General features: G+C 40.5%; 1 pseudogene; it reads left to right on the top strand.

The window, feature by feature from the left end:
* The first annotated feature begins 472 nt into the window (after window positions 1-472).
* Window positions 473-18,549, top strand: LOC122612929 (annotated as a pseudogene).
* Window positions 18,550-20,515: the final 1,966 nt, after the last annotated feature.

The following is a 20,515-nucleotide window of genomic DNA, read 5'->3' as shown; positions in this document are numbered from 1 at the left end:
ATGGAAATTTTTGTAAATATTGTATCAAAAATTATTCGTTTACGCTGTTAAGATTACGCTCATTCCCAATTGGGTTTATGTAGTAGTTAAGAGTACGTATGTATATGTCGCAGATCATTTGAATTTAACGACATTTTTAGCAATTGCGTCTTTCTGCTTGGCACGCGCCATGCAGGCGCCTTTTCTATTATTTTAATGCGCGGCAAACAACCGTTAGAGTTTCTGCCGAACGTAGTCTGGTCGCGGGTATGAGCGGGGGAAAGTAGAAGTCTGCACGAAAACGAGAAGCATACAGTAAAATGCAGTGTGCATTAGTATTGGTGTATGCGGACTGGAATAAGTCTCCAGAATGTGTTGGTATTGCATGTAGAGTTAAGAACTACGCATAATTCTGATTTTGTGAAAAGAGAATTGGGTCATTCAGTTTTCGATCATTACGCATAACAGACATGCCTCGCTTACACGTCAGAAAACGTTGCGCAGACAACGAGAGTAGTGAAGAAGAAGAAGGGCTTCTTGATAACTCTTCGACATCAGAAGTGGGATCGCCTATACCTACTTTGAACAATGAAAATAGTTTGCTGGCAATTTTGGAGGCGCATAATCGAAATTTTTCTGAACTTCTCAAACAAATGCAACACTCACAAAGAGAGCCAAAAGAATCGTTTGCTGTGGTTTTGCCCAGGTTTAATCCTGAACGTGCGGGATCAGACGCGCAATCCTGGTGTTCAACGGTGGACTACATCTTGTCTGAAAACCAACTGGAAGGCAGAGCTCTTGTGATGACCCTCAGCAAATCACTGGAAGGAAGCGCGTCTCATTGGCTGTCACAAACTTGCTTTCCTGGTATATCATGGACACAGTTCCGAGAATTGTTTCTGCAACATTTTGCGGGAACAGAAACATTAGCGGCAGCAGTTATGAATCTGCAAAATGGACGCCCCGCGGAAGGCGAGCGCCTTTCGTTATATGGAAGCCGAATGGTTACTTCGCTTATGGCCAAATGGAAGACGCCGAGTGTGGAGCAAATCGCAGTGTCCATTACACTGGCGCATGTAGCTGGAATTTACAGGCGTTTGCGGCGTTTAGTTTTCACTTCCGACATCAACACTCGAAACGAGCTGCATCAAGAACTGAAGGCCTATTCATTTGACGCCAAACCGAGCCACCTGTCAAACGATGGTACATCAGAGCCGCCAGGAAAACGAGCTAAGCCCCACTTCAAGTGTCACAACTGCGGAAAGCCTGGTCACAAAAAGGCGGACTGTCGATCAAAAACAATGGCAGTGCACGTCCAGCAACCCGGCAAGCAACCTTCAGGGAAAGACCGGTCTACTTTGACTTGTTTCAATTGCGGAAAAGCTGGACACATCTCTACAGTATGTCCTGATCGTCAGGAGCGTTCGTCGTCTTCCAAAAACAACATTGTAAAAGATGTCAGCATCTGTACCATTTTTGAACCTGTAGGAACGTTTTCGCAATCTGGTGAGTCGTTCCAATTTTGTTTTGATTCTGGAGCTGAGTGTTCACTCATCAAGGAGGCTACTTCGCAGAGACTATCTGGATCCAGAATGGGCAACGTAGTTATTTTAAGGGGTCTTGGTAGCAATACTATTTGTAGCACCTTGCAGATATTGGCCAATGTTTTGATTTGTGAACGTTCATATGAAATATTGTTTCATGTAGTGTTAGACAATTATATTAAGTATGACGCTCTGATTGGTCGAGATATTTTGAGCCAGGGAGTCGGTGTGACAATAACATCAAAATCTCTTACTATGTTTAATGAAAAATTTATATTGGCTGTTGAAGTTTCCGAAAAGAATCCTGATTTGACTAGTGAAGACACCGATCTGCATGGACCAGATAGAGACCAATTGTTGTCAATAATACAATAATATTCAGGGTCATTCATAAATGGAATTCCCCAAAGCCGTGTGACTACGGGACAGTTAGAAATTCGCTTGATCGCTCAAAATAAGACGGTCCAAAGGCGCCCATATAGGTTGAGTGTTGTAAGGTAGCTTGTCGTTGATCTCGGCCTAAAAGTAGGCACTTAATTAGGTCGTTCTTAAGGTCGGGAAAAATGTTAATTAGGCTGTCATGTAGAACATTTCTCCAACTGCATTTTTGGAGTTCAGACTCGGGGTCCCGACCCGAAGCGGTAGCGGAAATTCAATAATTCAACCAAATTCAACCAATTCAACCAAAACTCACAAATTTCGATCGAGAAGAAAACCCAGTGAATCGGAAAATTTATATTTCGATTAACTTTAGTGCCAACCCCTAGAGGGTAAGTTTTGTGCGTGTGTTGTGACTTAGCATTTTTTGTTAAGGGTTAGCATAAATTGCCGACCAGAAGGTCTATTTCTGGATTGCATCAGTCAGCAGCGCCACCGTTAAGCGCAAAAACTTTATTTAATTGAATTCAACATCGTTATATTATCTACATCTATACCTATTTTACCTTACACCGCTTTACACCTTGTTTACACCGACTGCTTGTTAAGCAGATCGGCAACCAGACAAGCAGATCATCAAAAGTTATTCCGATCGGAAAAATAAAATCCGCCTTATGTTAGGAAACTAATTTAAGTTATTTTTGTAAGAGAAATAGTATTAATTTAGGGCAATTCCTTTCTTTTCTTTCCTTCTCCCTTTATCCCCTTTTCCTCCCGCCTAAACTGGCGTGAGTACAGAATGAAGTAAAAAGAAGAGAGAGAGTACCGCAGTAGGAGAGCAGCTCAAAAGAGCAGATCGAAAATAAATAGCTCTCTTAGGATTAAAAGGCGGTGTAAGCTGATTTCTCTTTCACAGGCAACCACTTGAAGCACTTCATAGTGGGAAATCCAAAGTGAGTAATTTTAATTGTTTTACATAAATGAGAAAGCAGCTGCCGAAAAAATAAAATCAAATAATTAGCTACTGCGGCGCAACTTGTTTCCAAGTCCATTGTTTACCAATAATAGATTCAAAAAAAAAGAAATTTAAAATGGAAAAGGAAAATTGCTCATGTTTAAATTTTACCCTTGCCCCAATCTTCACTTTTTCTAAAATCTTAAAAGAATAAAAACAAAAAATTTAAAAATTAAAATGCACATCCCTATATAACCTACTTCCCCTATTCTTAATGCCCTGCCGAGCGTAAATATTCCTTTTTTTTAAGCAAACAAAAAACTTTACATTTTTACATACATATCTGTTGCGATAATATCTACATGAACGCCACAGTCCAAAAAGTCTTTTAAAAATTTAAATATAGATGTTTAAAATTTGTAAGTAGGGTAATTATTTAGGATATGTTGTCTAAACCTGTTTCAGTTAAAACATTGTCAGTTTTTAAGTATATTCTATGTTAAAAATTAAATTTTATAATGTTTAAATCCGAATAAATCTCTCTAGGGGTGCCATGCGTCGACGGAAGGTGTATGTCGTGTAAAATATAGCATACTTGTAGGGATCACCGGTTATGTCAATTGGTTAGTGGTGGTCAAGGTAGGGTGGGCGTCGACAGCTTAACAGCTGCTGTCGTACGAGTGTGCTATGTCCTTGTTTGTCCTTAGTCCTGTCGTCCGATAGTCCTTTAGTTTTTTTGTGGAGATCAATTCCAAAGCACGCGAAATAAATAAGAGTGTGATACGAGACGAGCAAGTAGTCGCGATGTCAAATATTCCCCCCCTTTACTCTACCGAGAATTGGTAGCCGGAACCAGCGCGTGCTTGATCGCCCAACTGCAATTTACCATCTGCTCGGGGAAGTTATACTCGTAGTTCGCTACAGTATTCTTATTATTTATCATAATCTTATTTTGGCGCCCAAACGTGTGAGGCCCGATTCTGTCATGGTGAAAGATCGATCCGGCGAGGCCAGATCAAAAATAAACATTTTTTCAAACGGTCAATAACATCAGACGTTCGTCCCCAAAATCTCCACAAGTTCTTTAACAAAAGTATGTGGTCGAAGCATAAAAAAAAAAAAAAACGCGATCTAGAAATCCGAAAATTGCTTAAATCAGGCAGCTGGAAAAGTATTAGTCATTTGGCTCTTACGCCGCTACTGAATCGGAACACATATTGTTTTATTATTATTATTATTATATTAAATTGTCCTATTGACTGCTGGAAGAGTTTCAGCTATTTAGCTTTAACGCCGCGTCATAATTAGTGCACTTAATGTTTTAATAATTTATTTTGTTATTTTTATTCCTTTTTAATTTTGTTTTGTTCGTTAATCTTTTGTATAAAATTAAAAAAATTAAATGTATAAATTGTACAAGCCAATTGTTGTCTTTTGCCTTTTGTGTTTTGTATAATTTGTCATTTATTAATGAAATTCAAAAGGTTAATGTACATAGGATGTTAAATGTAGAACTAGTAAAAAGTTCACTAAGATTTCAAAGAATCAAGGAACCACTTGTTGCCTTTTGCCTTGTGTTGAGCCAAGATATTTGTTTTCTATGTCTAAATACAACATCCTTCACCTTCCATTCTAGTAATTCTCTGTTTTAAATCAGTAGTGTCAATAGCGTACATTTAAACCACGTCAGGACCTTAGTAACAAGGAATTTTACACAACGATACCTGAAAACGATTGCATGGCAACCAAATTTTTATTTGTTTATTTATTTTCTTTTACCTTATTTTTGTGTTCTCAATTATTTATTTAATAGGATAATTTTTTTTATTAATAGTCCACATTATTTATTTATTTATTTTATTATATGTTCTTGAGTGTATAGTATAGGTCAGTGTAAAGCATAGGTTCATTAGAGATGCCACTAGCACACAGCACCGAAGACTTATCTAAAATTGTAGAAAATATATGCCACATATGCGCTAGAACTATTTCTTATCCTAGCCAAATATTAACTACCAGTTGCGGACACGAATTTCACCGAACTTGCTTTACTGCGAAATCGGGGAAAAATATAATCTGTCCTGTCTGCTCTAGTTCCCTTTCATTACCGTCCACCGAAAACTTGTCCGTGGACCTAGAAAACCAACCCTCAGGGTCAAAACTTAAAACTCCAAAAGCACAACCAAACGTTCTGACTAGGTCCAAAACCAGTCAAGAAAGGCTACAAAAAAAACGACAATGTCCAACCAAAAAAACCAAGAACAGCCTTCACCTCCGACTGAACCCACAACCGATTTTCAGACAGCAATGGCTGAAAGCATAAAATCGGCTATCTCGGGAGCCATTACGGCAGCCTTGGCCCAACAAACAAAATATTTTGCAGACGCTTTGGGCCAACACACAAATAGTCTGACCCAAGCGATCACTGCGGGCTTTCAAGCTCAGGCATCAAGCCTTTCGTCTAACCAAGTATTTCTAGACCCAATATACGCGGGAGCTAACGGAGTTCCACAAGGCTCACCAAATGTAGGCCCAACCCGTAGCGTTAACCAGTCTCCTGCGTCAGCAATGACCTCCTTAAGACCGGATAAGATCGCCAAGATAATGTTTAACTGGAAACTACGTTTCTCAGGAAAGGGTCCAATGGCTGTCGAGGACTTTATTTACCGAGTCGAAGCTTTAGCCGGTCAAACATTGGACGGTAATCTTCAACTCGTGGCTCAAAATGCCAGTACGTTATTCGAGGGTATTGCGAGCGAGTGGTATTGGCGTTACCACAAAAGTGTAACCGTTGTGCGCTGGTATGAATTATGCGCCGCACTCAAAGGGCAATTTAAGGACGACCGAACTGACAGAAATATCAGGGCCGAGATAGACCAGAGAAAGCAACGCGGAAGCGAATCATTCGATGATTTCTACCGATCCCAACTCTTGCGGATAGACTATCGCAGCCCATGTCAGAAGGAGCTATGGTTGAAACCTTACGAGCCAATCTCCAACCCGATATTCAGCACGAAATTTTATACGAACGTGCCGATACCGTTTCCGAATTAAGAAGGTTGGTTAGGACTCGGGAAATCTTTATGCAAAGCGTAGGGAAGCCTCAGGGGTTTCCAAAACGCCAGGTACCCAGGCGACAGGTTTGCGAGGTCCAATGTCAGATCGAGTCAGAATCGGAACTCGAAGATCTAGAGGAAGACCTAGAGTTAGCGGCCATGGAATTGCAGTGCTGGAACTGCCAGGAAAAGGGTCACAGGTATCAGGAGTGCACCGCGGACAGACGTGTCTTCTGTTATGGTTGCGGTAAAGCAGATAAGTACAAGCCGTGATGCAGTAAATGTACTAGTTACGCTCCAAAAAACCAGCAAGGGCGTGCTACAAGGGCACGCAGACAGATGGTTTCGAAATCAACGATGACAAACTAAACGATTACAACCAAACAAGTAGCAGCGTATCTACAACCTTTGAGGTGGACCAGGTCCAACAAAAGCTAGAGGTCACAGATACAAGCCGATCAAAAGTTCGCAGGGAGAAAAGAAAAAAACGAAGAAAGGAAGAACGGAAGCTGCTTCTCTCAGCCATTGTGGGGCAACTTCGCGACGTTAGGCCGTATGCTCAGGTGAAAATGCTAGGAAAAACAGTAGTGGGCTTATTGGATACAGGGGCATCGGTTAGCTGCATAGGTGGTAGTCTGGCCACAGAGCTGCCAGGTCTAAATATTTTATGCCAAAAATTTACCGCAGATGTTAGAACAGCCGATGGACAATCTCAGAAAATTACCTGCCGAGTAACCACTGAAGTGTCCTTCCGAAACGAGAATAAAAATATCACCTTCTACGTAGTTCCATCTTTAGCAGGGGATCTCTATTTAGGAATAGATTTTTGGAAGCACTTTCAGCTGCTACCCGAAGCTTTCTGTGGCAACAACAAAGTAGTGGCAGCCTTAGAGGAGCCTTCGGCTCGAGAGCTTACTCAAAGCCAGCAGAAAACGCTGCTTCAGGTTGTTCAACTTTTCCCGTCGTATGCCTTAAAAGGATTAGGAAGGACCCAATTGATTACCCACTCCATTGATGTTGCTCAAGCAAAGCCAGTAAAGCAAAGACACTATGCCGTATCACCTGCAACAGAAAAACTGATGTACGCCGAGTTGGATAGGATGCTCAAGTTAGGGGTTATTGAAGAGTCATCCAGCGCTTGGTCCTCCCCAGTAGTCCTGGTGCAAAAACCAGGAAAAGTTAGGCTTTGTATCGATATGTGGAGAAGAGAAACTTTTGCATCAAAGAAGTAAAATATCTAGGACATGTGATTGGAAATGGAACTGTAGGGACGGACCCAGATAAAATATCCGCCATAGTCGAATTTCCAAGCCCGCGATCAATGAAGCAGGTTCGTCGATTTTTAGGGATGACTGGGTGGTACAATAAGTTCATAAAGAACTTCGCAGCGCTAGCCTCCCCAATTACAGATACTCTTAAAAATAGACGGAGATTTGTTTGGACCAAGGAAGCTCAGGAAGCCTTTGAGGGGCTACAGAAAAAAATGTGCACTGCCCCAGTTTTACACAGCCCGAATTTTGACGCACCATTTTCCATTCATTGCGATGCAAGCAATACAGGAGTTGGCGCAGTCCTGATGCAGCAAGACTCGGAAGGAAACGAGGTTCCGATCTCCTTTATGTCTCGGAAGTTGAACAGGTGCCAATCAAACTACACGGTGACCGAAGGAGTGTCTGGCAGCCGTGTTGGCAGTACAAAAATTTAGGGCATATGTGGAGGGCCAAGACTTTAGTATTATCACGGATCACGCTTCTTTAAAATGGCTTATGTCCCAGGGAGACCTAAGTTCCCGTCTGGCCCGCTGGTCCCTAAAGTTACAAGGGTTTAAGTTTAAAATAAGCCATAGAAAAGGCAGTCAGAACGTGGTGCCAGACGCCCTGTCAAGGACCTTTACAGACGACCTATCCGCTTTCGAAGTAGCAAGTTTAGTGGATATGGAGGCCAAAGCATTCAGGGGAATGGAGTACGAAAATTTAAAGTCAGCTGTCTCTTCAGGAACACCCAGATTGTTGGATGTCAGGATCAGCAACGGGTACTTGTATCGCCGCGCGGAACGCGCTGCAGACGAAAAGGTTGGAGATGAGTCTTGCTGGAAACTTTGGCTTCCCAAAGAATTAGTTCCCGACTTGCTAAAAAGAGCTCATGAAGATCCCAATGCAGCCCACTGCGGCGTAGCTAAAATGTTGGAGAAACTAAGAAGATATTTTTATTGGCCAAATTTAGCAGCAGATGTCAAGGAATTTGTCAACAAGTGTGCGGTGTGTAAAACTACCAAACACCCCAGTCAGATCTTAAGGCCACCCTTAGGAAATACTGGTCATTCAGACAGGATCTTCCAAAGACTTCATGTCGATTTTTTAGGACCGTATCCGCGTAGCTCAGAAGGGAATATAGGACTGTTCATAGTCGTCGATCATGCTTCAAAATTCCCATTTCTTAAAGCCGTAAAAAAGTTCACAACGGAGGCTATCCTTCCCTTCCTCGAAAAGGAAATCTTCCACTGTTTTGGCGTTCCGGAAACAATCATTTCCGACAATGGGGTACAATTTAAATCCGTGGCTTTCAATTCCCTGTTAGAAAAATATGGCGTGGCGCATTCTTATACCGCAATTTATGCACCGCAAGCCAACGCTTCAGAAAGGGTCAACAGATCTGTTTTAGCTGCTATTAAAGCTTACATAGACCCAAACCAAAAGAACTGGGATAGTAAGCTCAGTAGCATTTGTTGTGCGTTGAGATCGAGTTTACACTCAGCCATTAAAACAACTCCCTATAGAATGGTGTTTGGGCAGCACATGATTGTAGACGGGAAGTCGTATCGAGTTATTAGAGAATTAGGACTGCTGGAAGACAGAACGGTGCAGTTTGATAAAGACGACTCGAGGGATATAATCATGCGTACCGCCCAGGAGGCGATGGACGTCCAAAGGCAAAGAAACGAGCGGTCCTACAATTTGAGAAGCCGAGAGGTATTTTATAGACCTGGACAGGAAGTGTACCTGGAAGTTCCAGCAAAGCAATTTTTGCAAATGGTTTAGCTCAAAACTGGCTCCGGTCTTCATAAAATCAAGAGTTCGGAAGAAGCTAGGAGCGGCTTATTACGAGATCGAGGATCTCCAAGGAAAGGTTGTAGGCAAATACCATGCTAAAGACCTACGGCAATAGAAAGTATCCGCCCGACAAGCTTGAATCTTCCTTGTGGTAATACCTTACCCCAAGTTAGATTTTGGTAGGGGGGGATTGTAAGGTAGCTTGTCGTTGATCTCGGCCTAAAAGTAGGCACTTAATTAGGTCGTTCTTAAGGTCGGGAAAAATGTTAATTAGGCTGTCATGTAGAACATTTCTCCAACTGCATTTTTGGAGTTCAGACTCGGGGTCCCGACCCGAAGCGGTAGCCACTGGGCATTAATTGAGTTTAAACCAGCGAGCAAGAAAGTGCGTCCGAGTTATCCGAAAATAAAATATAGTGATCTCTCAAAAATACAAAAAAAAACAAGAGAGAACGCTATAGTCGAGTTCCCCGACTATATGATACCCGTTACTCAGCTATTCGAAGTGCGAAGGAGAGTCTTTAGCACATACAGTTTTTGGCGGTTTTGTGGGCGTTAGAGTGGGCGTGGCAAAAAGTTTTTTGGCAAATCGATAGAAATTTACAAGACTAATACAAAAATGAAAAAATATCGAAACATTTGTCAAAAGTGTGGACGTGGCAGTTTTGGGCGGTTTGTGGGTGTTAGAGAGGGCGTGGCAAAAAGATTTTTGGCAAATCGATAGAAATTTACTAGACTAATACAAAAATGAAAAAATATCAAAACATTTTTCAAAAGTGTGGGCGTGGCAGCTTTGGGCGGTTTGTGGCGTTAGAGGGGGCGTGGCAAAAAGATTTTTGGCAACTCGTTAGATATTTACAAGACTAATACAAAAATACAAAAATATCGAAACATTTGTCAAAAGTGTGGACGTGGCAGTTTTGGGCGGTTTGTGGGCGTTAGAGTGGGCGTGGCAACATGAATCGACAAACTTGCGCTGCGTCTATGTCCCTGAAGTCTGTATGCTTAATCTCAACTGTCTAGTTTTTGAAGTTCCTGAGATCTCGACGTTCATACGGACAGACGGCCAGACGGACAGACGGACGGACAGACGGACATGGCCAGATCGACTCGGCTACTGATCCTGATCAAGAATATATATACTTTATACGGTCGGAAACACTGCCTTCTGCCTGTTACATACTTTTCAACGAATCTAGTATACCCTTTTACTCTACGAGTAACGGGTATAAAAAGAGAAATTCAATAATTCAACCAAATTCAACCAATTCAACCAAAACTCACAAATTTCGATCGAGAAGAAAACCCAGTGAATCGGAAAATTTATATTTCGATTAACTTTAGTGCCAACCCCTAGAGGGTAAGTTTTGTGCGTGTGTTGTGACTTAGCATTTTTTGTTAAGGGCATAAAATTACAGGTGGCACCTAGGAAAATATTATATTTCAAGAAAATAACCATTGAGGCCAGTGAGACCAGTGAGGGAAGCATAAATTGCCGACCAGAAGGTCTATTTCTGGATTGCATCAGTCAGCAGCGCCACCGTTAAGCGCAAAAACTTTATTTAATTGAATTCAACATCGTTATATTATCTACATCTATACCTATTTTACCTTACACCGCTTTACACCTTGTTTACACCGACTGCTTGTTAAGCAGATCGGCAACCAGACAAGCAGATCATCAAAAGTTATTCCGATCGGAAAAATAAAATCCGCCTTATGTTAGGAAACTAATTTTAGTTATTTTTGTAAGAGAAATAGTATTCATTTAGGGCAATTCCTTTCTTTTCTTTCCTTCTCCCTTTATCCCCTTTTCCTCCCGCCTAAACTGGCGTGAGTACAGAATGAAGTAAAAAGAAGAGGGAGAGTACCGCAGTAGGAGAGCAGCTCAAAAGAGCAGATCGAAAATAAATAGCTCTCTTAGGATTAAAAGGCGGTGTAAGCTGATTTCTCTTTCACAGGCAACCACTTGAAGCACTTCATAGTGGGAAATCCAAAGTGAGTAATTTTAATTGTTTTACATAAATGAGAAAGCAGCTGCCGAAAAAATAAAATCAAATAATTAGCTACTGCGGCGCAACTTGTTTCCAAGTCCATTGTTTACCAATAATAGATTCAAAAAAAAAGAAATTTAAAATGGAAAAGGAAAATTGCTCATGTTTAAATTTTACCCTTGCCCCAATCTTCACTTTTTCTAAAATCTTAAAAGAATAAAAACAAAAAATTTAAAAATTAAAATGCACATCCCTATATAACCTACTTCCCCTATTCTTAATGCTCTGCCGAGCGTAAATATTCCTTTTTTTTAAGCAAACAAAAAACTTTACATTTTTACATACATATCTGTTGCGATAATATCTACATGAACGCCACAGTCCAAAAAGTCTTTTAAAAATTTAAATATAGATGTTTAAAAACATAAACATTCCAAGCTTCAAAGCGAACGGTCGTGTTTTTTTTTCTGCGCTCCGAATTTATTTTTGTTTTGCTAAATCCAGCGGTGGAATTTAACAAATTATTTAATAATTCAATTTCATAATCTGTACTAGTTAAAGTGCCGTTCGTTTCGCGAGTGAATCTTTTGTGATATGTGCATTATTTTAATAAATTAATTCGATCTGTTCTCTTTCTGTCTTTGCGTTTTGTTTACTCTCTTTTTCGTGCGTTGTCCGTAGTGCTGTTGTTTTTGTACTTAACTGCACGGTGCACCCGCTCTCTCGCTCTCCCACACAAAATCTTAAAGTGCACACTGCGCTCTTGCGGTACATTTTCTGATTTTGTCTTTTGGTACAGTGGTCAAAACCCAATTAAACATGGAAACCAATGTTGTCTGCTTCCATAACAAATGCCGTCAGGTAATAAAGCCTGATCAGTCAAAAATGACCTGTTGGCTATGTGATAGAATGGTGCACACTAAGTGCGCTGGTTTTAACGGCCGAACAAGTGATGACCTAGCTAAAGGCCCTAATCTAAAATACTGTTGTGATACTTGCCTAGGAGTTGCGAATGAAATGCAACTCTTTATGCGCCAAAAGGCTTGAAAGGACTGATCAGCAGTTTTGGCGTGGCTAGAGATAGTTTTCGTCGAGCTGATGATCTTCTTTCTGCGCTTGATTCACAATTTAATAGCCTCAAACTATTAGAAGAATCTCCAAAGCGCAAGAAAGCCGCTGGTGGTAGGCTGCCTAAGGGGAATGCCCCGCAACCTTCGGCGAGTGATCAACAGGACTCCACAGCTGATCAGTTGACGATCGCAGCAAACCCTCAAATGTTGCTTAGATCGGCAGCTAAAAAAGATTCGGTGCAATCCGATCAATCGGTTGTGGAGGGAGTCCAGCCTGGGATTGCTACAGATTCCGCTATGTCCGCACTGGTTTCTCAACCGGTGATTCCACCCGTCCCGAATTGTTTACCACCACAAAGGAATATTGAGTCCGGACTACCGGCACAAGTTGGCACTTCAGAAATACAACCTGCAGTGCCAAAACCCCTCTCGGTGGTTCCACTAAAGAAACAAATTTTTGTTTCTCGGCTTTCCCCTGATCAAACATCATCTGATGTACTGTCTTATATACAAGACAAAACAAAAGCCGACAACATAAAAGTGGAAAAATTTAACTTTTCTTATGCTAGGGACATCTCATCTTTCAAGATAACTGTCCCAAATGAGCTATTCTCAACCATATGTTCTGGTGATTTTTGGCCGAAAAGTATGATTGTGAAAGAGTTTGAAGCTAAGATTAAAAATAGGATAAAAAGGCCCGTGGGAATTAAACTTCCCACAAGTGGCCAGATCACTGCCCCATCCTCCTCTACTACTTCTACTTCTTTATCTTCAAAAAACTAAAATCTAGTCTCACTATCTGTTATCAAAATGTAAGAGGCTTGTGTAGTAAGCTAACTAATTTGTATTCTAATAGTCTTTCCTTTGCATCCCATGTTATTGTGTTTACAGAGACTTGGTTAAAACCGGAGATACTTAACTCCGAAGTTCTCCCAGGTATGTACACAGTATACAGGCATGATCGTCCCTCCAGGCGGGGAGGTGGAGTCCTAATTGCTGTTAGGTCTACCCTCACGTCAGAGGAGGTACTTTTTGACGAGTTCCGTAACATAGAATTCTTATGCGTAAAGCTGTCATTTTCTGATAGCTATGTTTATATTACGTGCTCGTACATTCCGCCGTCTTCTGAATTTCCTGAATATATTAACCATTTGTCCGCTATCCAATCCGTTACAAACAGACTGTCCGATAGGGACCAACTAGTTGTCCTAGGTGACTTTAATATACCAGGCACTAAGTGGTCCACAGAGGAACAGTCAAATATTCTCCTGCCTATAGCACAGCATGACTTTATTGACGGCTTGCTTGACATATCGTTGTCGCAAGTTAATTATATTCAAAATTCTCTTGGTCGTTTATTGGATCTATGTTTTGTTTCAAGTCCTGAAAGTGTGTTTCTGACTAGAGTAGCACCTCTTAGTCAACCAGAAGATCCATACCATCCAACTTTCGAGGTGACAATTGACACAGGTACCGTAATAAAAGAGAGGCCAGAAAAGTCAACCAAACGAATTCATTGTTTTCGTAAGGCAAACTTTCAGAGGTTAAATCTTTTTATATCTGGCTTTAATTGGTCCGATCTATATTCTTGCAACATAATGGCCGATGCCATAGATATTTTTTATACTGCAATTAAATCATTTTTCAACTCTTGTGTTCCGATGTACTATCCGTCTACTTCTAACAAACCACCTTGGTTTAATAAATTGTTGACACACCTAAGAAATGTTAAGTCCAGACTTTATATAAAATTTAAAAATACCGGTTCTCAATCTATATTTTCCAAATATGTAAGTGCTCGGTTAAATTTTACCGTGCTTAATGCTCAGTGTTATAAGAATTATTTAAACCGTTGTAAGTTCCAGTTCGCACAAGATCCCAAACAGTTTTATAATTTCGTTAACACTAAGCGTAAAACAACTAGTTACCCTTCCTCGCTATTTTTTGAAAATACTTCGGTAACATCGGATCAGGCAATAGCCGATCTATTTGCCAAGTTTTTTCAAACCACATATTCTACGTTACCTCATTCCGAACGACCTTACTCTTACGCGGTATCAAAGTCAAATTTAATATTCTGTCCCACTTTAAACGAAAGCTCACTGCTTTATGATCTTCTGCGAGTTAAGCCTGTCTATTCGCCAGGTCCCGACGGAATTCCTGGCTGTGTGCTTAGATTCTGTGCGGAAGCCTTGTGCAAACCTCTACTAAAACTGTTTAACTTATCTCTAGAATCTACACAGTTTCCCCAAATATGGAAGGAGTCCTTTGTGATCCCTCTCCATAAAAAAGGTAGCAAATCGGATGCAAGCAATTACAGAGGAATCTCCAAATTGTCTGCTATCCCTAAGCTTTTTGAAAACGTTATCACTCCTCATTTGCAGCACCTTTGTAGGTCAATTATTTCACCATGTCAGCATGGTTTCATGAAACGCAGATCAACAACTACTAACCTTCTGGAGCTAACCTCCTTCGTAGTACAGGGTTTCAAAAATAATCTTCAAACAGATGTCATTTATACGGATTTTAGTAAAGCATTCGACTCTGTTAATCATTCACTTTTAATAAAAAAACTTGATTTATTAGGTTTCCCTGTTGATCTCCTAAATTGGATTCTAAGTTATCTGAATGGCAGGACGCAACGGGTCCTCTTTAAAAATTCTCTTTCTTGTATTCTCCGAGTCACATCCGGCGTCCCACAAGGGAGCCACCTAGGTCCGCTCCTTTTTACCTTATTTATTAACGACCTTCCCTTAATAATAAATCATTCGCGTGTACTAATGTACGCTGATGATGTAAAATTATGCTTGCAATATAAGGACATTTCTCGCCATTTGGACTTACAATCCGATCTAGATTGCTTTCAAACATGGTGCCGTGATAACGTATTAAACTTAAATGGCTCTAAGTGTAAAGTTATGACCTTTTGTCGTGCCAACTCAATGCACGCAACTTACACTTTAAGTGGGTGCTCTTTGGACAGAATAACACATGTTGATGATCTTGGTGTTCTTCTGGACCTAAACTTAAATTTTCAGACCATATTTCGTCTATTGTCAATAAGGCCAGGGGTGTGCTTGTTTTATAAAACGGTGGTCAAAGGAATTTGATGATCCTTACATGACCAAAACCTTATTTATTTCTCTAGTCCGTCCGATCCTCGAGTATGGATCACCTGTTTGGAGTCCACAATATGAAGTTTACTCGGACCGCATTGAATCGGTTCAAAAGAACTTCTTACTTTTTGCTTTACGGCGCCTTAATTGGGATGCAAACCGTAGATTACCTCCTTATTCGAGTAGATTAATGTTAATTAACTTACCCTCCTTAGCTAACCGTAGAACGATGCTTGGAACAGTCTTTATTTTTAACCTTATTCGTGGTGAAGTGGATAGTCCCGACTTGGTTAGTCGGCTAAACTTCACTGTTCCAAGCAGATTTAGAAATTACGTACCTTTAATCTTAAATAAGTGTAGATCTAACTATGAGTTGCATGATCCCTACAGAGTATTATGTTCTGACTATAATAGATTCTATCCTATTATCTCTAATTCTGACTCTCTGCCGTTTTTAAAGCGATCAATACTAACATACTTAACGAATTCTTAGATATTACTACTAGCATACATATAATATTTCCTCGTCCTTTACTGTCCTCTATATCGCGTCCATCTTCCCGCGATTCGAGCCGTACGATACACGGCAGCGCCCCTCGGTCGGTTGGGCGGGAGGTGTGGCCGTGGGACTCGCGCGTTAAAAAAAAAAAAAAAAAAAAAATTGTAAGTAGGGTAATTATTTAGGATATGTTGTCTAAACCTGTTTCAGTTAAAACATTGTCAGTTTTTAAGTATATTCTATGTTAAAAATTAAATTTTATAATGTTTAAATCCGAATAAATCTCTCTAGGGGTGCCATGCGTCGACGGAAGGTGTATGTCGTGTAAAATATAGCATACTTGTAGGGATCACCGGTTATGTCAAATGGTTAGTGGTGGTCAAGGTAGGGTGGGCGTCGACAGCTTAACAGCTGCTGTCGTACGAGTGTGCTATGTCCTTGTTTGTCCTTAGTCCTGTCGTCCGATAGTCCTTTAGTTTTTTTGTGGAGATCAATTCCAAAGCACGCGAAATAAATAAGAGTGTGATACGAGACGAGCAAGTAGTCGCGATGTCAAATATTCCCCCCCTTTACTCTACCGAGAATCGGTAGCCGGAACCAGCGCGTGCTTGATCGCCCAACTGCAATTTACCATCTGCTCGGGGAAGTTATACTCGTAGTTCGCTACAGTGTAGAGGAAAAGGAAAAAGTTCGGCATTTAATTCACCAGCTGTTGGAATCAAACATTATTAGACCCAGTTCCTCCCCCTTTGCGAGCCCAATGTTACTTGTCCGAAAAAAAAATGGTACTGACCGCCTCTGCGTGGATTATAGAGAGCTAAACGCAAATACCGTTTCTGACAAGTACCCTTTGCCGCTAATTTCTGATCAAATGAGTGGTGCTAGGTTTTTCAGCTGTATAGACATGGCAAGCGGATTTCACCAGATCCCTATTCACCCGAATTCAGTCGAGCGAACGGCGTTTGTCACCCCAGAAGGCCAGTACGAATATTTGACTATGCCATTCGGGCTTAAAAACGCACCTTCCGTATTCCAAAGAGCTATTAATCGTAATGATTAATGATTACGTATGACTTAATGATAATTGCACGTACAAAAGAAGAAGCTTTTGAAAGATTGCGAATAGTATTGCAAACACTTACGCATGCTGGATTTTCTTTTATATTACAAAATGTTCCTTTCTTAAGTCTTGGTAAAGACAGGTGAGATCCGACCGAATCCCAGGAAAATTCGAGCCCTTTTGAGTTTGCCACCCCCGCAGTTCGTCACTCAGTTGAGACAATTTATTGGGCTAGTCTCATATTTTCGACAATTTGTACCCAAGTTTTCACAACTGATGAAACCTCTTTACGGCCTTACTTCAAAGAGCAAGTCATTTTTGTGGGAATTGGAGCATGAGCAAATACGGCAAAAAGTAATATCTATTTTAACTAATGAACCCGTCCTTACTATATTCGACCCACAATTTTCTATCGAGCTCCACACAGACGCGAGTTCTGTTGGCTATGGAGCTATTTTGCTGCACCAAATTGAACAGAAGACTCGAGTTATCGAGTATTTTAGCAAGATGACATCTTCAGCAGAATCACGTTACCATTTATATGAACTGAAGACATTTGCTCGAAAAACATATCAATCTGACAACTGGTTATTGGCTGAACAGCAAAGAGACGAAAAAACTTCTTCTATTATCTCTAAATTGCGTAATGATGAATTTCCCGAGGATTTGGCCAAAACTTACGAAATACGGTCTGGAACTCTATACCGAAAAGTTCAAAGAAATGAAAAGACTCGATGTCTGCCCATAATCCCAAAGCAGTTTCGGTGGTCCGCTGTCAACAACTTACACGAGTCAATTATGCATCTCGGGTGGGAGAAAACTCTTGAGAAAATGTACGAGTTCTATTGGTTCGATAAAATGTCTAAATATGTTCGCCAATTTGTGGACAACTGTATCACTTGTAGATTGTCAAAACCTCCGTCTGGCAAAATACAATCCGAGCTCCATCCCATTCCTAAAATCGACATCCCGTGGCATACGGTTCATGTGGATATTACAGGTAAACTTAGCGGAAAAAGCGACCAGAAGGAGTATATAATTGTGTTGATAGACGCGTTTACCAAATTTGTCTACCTCTCTCATACTATGAAGTTAGACACTGATAGTTGCATTAAGGCAGTGAGATCGGTTATATCGTTATTCGGTGTCCCCTCCCGACTTATCGCTGATCAAGGTCGTAGTTTTGCTAGTTTAGCATTCTGTGATTTCTGCTCAGCACAGAAAATGGATTTACATTTAATTGCCACAGGTGCTAGTCGTGCCAATGGCCAAGTGGAGCGAGTCATGAGTACTCTAAAGTCCATGCTGACCGCAGTTGAAACTGGCCCAGGATCTTGGCAGGATTCTTTAGATGAGATTCAGCTGGCTCTTAATTGCACACCCAACAGAGTTACTAAAGTTAGTCCGTTAGAGATACTTATTGGCAAAGAAGCAAGGCCATTTGGTCTTACACCTCTTGTAAATGAAGAAAATATTGTCGATGTTGGCTCAGTTAGAGAAATGGCAAAACATAACATGGAAAAGAATGCCAAAATTAATAAAGCTAGATTCGCTAAAAATAAAGCTACTATTGTAAGACACAAGGTAGGAGACCATGTTTTGCTTAAAAATGAGGAACGTCATCAGACCAAACTAGATCCTAAGTTTAAAGGTCCATTTGTAGTGGCCGAAGTATTACCAGGAGATCGATATAAACTTAAATCATTAAATAATAACCGAACTCATAAATATTCTCATGAATCTCTGCGATGTATGCCTGAGAAGAGGATTACCACAGTGTTTGAAGATGAAAGCGCAGAAGACGCCAGTGATCAAGCCAGTGAGGGCTGTGATCTTGAGAATGACTAAGAATTTGTAAACCTCCGGACCTATTCCAACTGCGACTTTCTCTACCATATGAGTGCCCGAGTTATGTGGTTCGCCATTTTGTTGCAGTTAAGTATAAATTTGGTAACGATTGGTGGTGTGAGTTAGTTGGCCGGCTTATAGACCGCGTCAACTGGGTGCCACGTATGTTGGCCGGATTGTCGAGTTATGAGCTGTGAGCTAGGCTAACAAAAGATGGACTGGCCGGTTTGAAAAACGGTGTGCTAGTAGAAAAATGTATTGAAAATCAAGAACTTTAACGATTTATGTGTGAAGAAGATAAAATTATGATTGATTGATTGAAAGTTGATGGTAATCCAGATCTCATGGCTTAAATGTAATAAATGAAATGTTTTAATTATTTGTATTGGTTTGCTTTAAAGTAATAAAGAATGAAGAATAACTTTAAGTTTTGAGAAAAAAAAAAGTTTATGATAAATTAATAACGATGATCGATATTAAGGGATTTTAAACACACGAGGACGTGTGATAGGTCAGGAAGGCCGTGTCGCAGATCATTTGAATTTAACGACATTTTTAGCAATTGCGTCTTTCTGCTTGGCACGCGCCATGCAGGCGCCTTTTCTATTCTTTTAATGCGCGGCAAACAACCGTTAGAGTTTCTGCCGAACGTAGCTGGTCGCGGGTATGAGCGGGGGAAAGTAGAAGTCTGCACGAAAACGAGAAGCATACAGTAAAATGCAGTGTGCATTAGTATTGGTGTATGCGGACTGGAATAAGTCTCCAGAATGTGTTGGTATTGCATAAAGAGTTAAGAACTACGCATAATTCTGATTTTGTGAAAAGAGAATTGGGTCATTCAGTTTTCGATCATTACGCATAACAGACATGCCTCGCTCACGCGTCAGAAAACGTTGCGCAGACAACGAGAGTAGTGAAGAAGAAGAAGGGCTTCCTGATAACTCTTCGACATATATTTGTATATGCATATATGAATGTATATAAATTTTTATTTGTTATTTATTTATTCAATAACAATATATTTTTATACCCGGTACTCGTAGAGTAAAAGGGTATACTAGATTCGTTGAAAAGTATGTAACAGGCAGAAGGAAGCGATTCCGACCATATAAAGTATATATATTCTTGATCAGGATCAATAGCCGAGTCGATCTGACCATGTCCGTCTGTCCGTCCGTCCGTCCGTCTGTCTGTCTGTCCGTCTGTCCGTCTGTCTGTCCGTCTGTCTGTCCGTCCGTATGAACGTCGAGATCTCAGGAACTATAAAAGCTAGCAAGTTGAGAATAAGCATACAGACTCCAGTGACATAGACGCAGCGCAAGTTTGTCGATTCATGTTGCCACGCCCACTTTAACGCCCACAAACCGCATAAAACTGCCACGCCCACATTGAAAATGTTTTTTTTTTTTTTTTTTTTTTTTTTTATCGATTTGCCATTTTTGCCACGCCCACTTTAACGCCCACAAACCGCATAAAACTGCCACGCCCACACTTTAAAAAAAAGTTGTAATATTTTTTCATTTTTGTATTAGTCTTGTAAATTTCTATCGATTTGCTAAAAAACGTTTTGCCACGCCCACTCTAACGCCCACAAACCGTCAAAAACTGTCAGTGATGAAGACTCTTCTTCACACTTCCACTAGCTGAGTAACGGGTATCAGATAGTCGGGGAACTCGACTATAGCGTTCTCTCTTGTTTTTTATTGAAATCGTATAAAGTTCATTGTATACCTATCTGTATGTTATTTCTTATTTATGAAAAGTTTAAGCCTATCTTTGTTTACTACTTGCTTTTTTTTCGTATTACCTCTGACTTTTATATTCTTATATTGTTATATTCTTGTATGTCTAGGACTTCGAATGGGCCTGTGTATTTTGGCTCCAATTTGTGACCTGTTTCATTTTTTAATAGAACTTGATCACTAATTTTTAATTCAAAGTCTTTTCTGCTTTTATCATGTTGTGT

Source organism: Drosophila teissieri, chromosome 2R, assembly GCF_016746235.2.
Source record: "Drosophila teissieri strain GT53w chromosome 2R, Prin_Dtei_1.1, whole genome shotgun sequence".
Classification (NCBI taxonomy): domain Eukaryota; kingdom Metazoa; phylum Arthropoda; class Insecta; order Diptera; family Drosophilidae; genus Drosophila; species Drosophila teissieri.
Note: the sequence above shows the minus strand (reverse complement) of the source record. Positions and strands in the feature narration are given on the sequence as shown.